The sequence below is a fragment of the Octopus bimaculoides genome, chromosome 25, assembly GCF_001194135.2.
Source record: "Octopus bimaculoides isolate UCB-OBI-ISO-001 chromosome 25, ASM119413v2, whole genome shotgun sequence".
Taxonomy (NCBI): Eukaryota; Metazoa; Mollusca; class Cephalopoda; order Octopoda; family Octopodidae; genus Octopus; species Octopus bimaculoides.
The window spans coordinates 13,202,941-13,205,403 of NC_069005.1; the positions used below are offsets into that span (position 1 = coordinate 13,202,941).

General features: G+C 38.1%; 1 protein-coding gene across 1 annotated transcript in view; it reads left to right on the forward strand.

Annotated features, from left to right (window-relative positions):
* Positions 1-2,463, forward strand: part of LOC106876108 (ocellar opsin) — a gene marked incomplete at its 5' end in the record, with an annotated part of 47,296 nt that overhangs the window by 43,896 nt on the left and 937 nt on the right. The gene's annotated exons all lie outside the window — the stretch shown is intronic.

Sequence of the window (2,463 nt, forward strand, 5' to 3'; positions counted from 1 at the left end):
AATATGACCTGCTGATGAGAATTTATGGAGGTAAACTCTCAAAATTTGAAATCAATTCACCTAGGAATATCTATCACGCTGAGTAAAAATGTAAACAACGTTTTGAAATACGAAATTCATCACAATATATTTCAACAATACGGAAATTTTATTCATCAAAGTACCATTACAATCAACACTTTTTTGCGGAGCAAGCGAGACAGCAACTGCAGTAGATTTAGTATGATTGTGACGGTGGTGGTGGTGGTAGTGGTGGAGTGACGACTCGGATGTTGCTGTTATTCTTCTTCTTGTTTGTAGTGGAGTTGGTGGTAAATATTGTTGCGATGAAAATGATGGCTGTAGTATTTTAAAAAATGCAGAAAGTAAAAACGAAAGTGCCTACCACATATTAATATATGGGTGTAATGGCGGCAACACTGATAGACTCAATGATATTGTTATCACTTTTGTTTTCGGTTGTTGTCCTTAGTTTCTAACAATTTTCACAGGGGACAGGATCTGTTGGTTACTGATGCTATTATTTAATGTGCATCATTAATGGCTGACATAACGTTATAGCAAAGCTCTTTATTTCTTATGCAGTAACGCAACTCGCTTCGTACGAATCAATTGATTCGTGCTAACACTTCATTGAGTGAGTGATTGAGATATTTTACGTAATGGATCCTTATTTACTTTTTTCTACAGCTTAAAACCTAGAGGAATTTCTCGGGTTCATTGCAAGGAACAATGAATATTTTCAGATGTCGACTTCACTGATACGACACCATGATTGTGTGTCAGACATTAGCTGTGTACATATGAATGTATATTTGCGTAACAATGGCGTCCGTTCGCTTGGGCACACACGCGGAAAGATGGACGGTAGTGGAGAAAACATAATTTTAAATAATACCTTATACGTTTAATCTTTTATCTTTTACTTCGGTCATACTGGAGCAGTGCATTGAAGTCGAACAAATCGATAAAAGTATGTGTAATTTCTTCAAGCGCGGTACTTATTCTATCGGTCTCTTACGGCGGACCGCTTATTTACGGCGCTGAACAAACCAATACCGTTTATCGAGCGGTGATGAGCAAAAATAAAGTGCCAAACAATGAGTCTCAACCTGAAACCATATGGTTAGAAAGGAAGCCTACTAACCTTGGTACATCTGCACTATCATGTGTGTGTGTGGGGGGGGGGGGGGGGGGTGAGTTTATAGATAGATACATACATCCAACCATCCATCCATACATACAGACATACATACATGCATGCATGCATATGTACATATTAACGCCCGGCTTTGCTGAGAGATTCTGAATTCACCTTCGCAACTAAGTGATTTGGGGTTCGATTTCACCTCGTGGCATTTTGTTTAAGTGTTCTCCAATATAGCCCCAGGATTATCAATAACTTCTGGATGCAATTTGGCAAACAGAAACACTACAGAAGCTCGTTGTACAAACATGCACGCATGCACGCACACACGAACACATGCACGCACACGCACACGCACACACCGCACCCACATGTATATATATATATATATATTTGCGTAAATACAGTGTACATTTAAACACATAGGAGGTAACCATCATAGGATACCTGGCACGCTAGAAGGAATAGCCAAAATCCAAACCACTATTAGGGATAAATTTCGAAGGGAATGAAAAATAAAAACATACATACATACATACATAAATACATACATACATATATACATGTATACATACATACATAAATGCATACATATATAAATGCATACATACATACATAACTGCATACATACATACATAAATGCATACATAAATGCATACATACATACATAAATGCATACATACGTACATACATACATACATACATACATACGTACATACATACATACATACATACATACGTACATACATACATGAATTGAGTTACAGCACAAACGTCGGTCGCATGGCCTAATACTTTAGTTCCAGTTCCATCCACATATCGTCATACGATATCAGCTGTTGGCTTAATTTGTAGAATTCATAATACTTAATTATCAAATTCCTAATAATCCTCTAATGTAATCACTTCAACCTACGAAAATGATTTGGCAATTAAGCGAGAAGCGATTAATTAGTGACATGATTAATTTAAGGGTTTTCCTGTTGCCGTTGGACACTACAACACGTTTACAACATTTAGTCTTAATTACAACAGGGTTGCGGCAGATAGATGTTGCACCTATTGTTGTGGGTAAGTGGTTAAGAAGCTTGCTTTAAAGCCATGTGGTCTTGAGTTCAGTCCCACTGCGTGGCACCGTTGCTACGCGTTTTCTAGTATAGCTCTGGGCCAACCAAAGACTTGTGAGTGGATTTGGTAGACGGAAATTGAAAAGAAGCCCGTCGTATGTATGAATGTGTGTGTGTGTGTGTGTGTGTGTGTGTGTGTGTGTGTGTGTGTGCGTGTGTATTTATGTGTCTAAGTCTTAACGTTGCCCC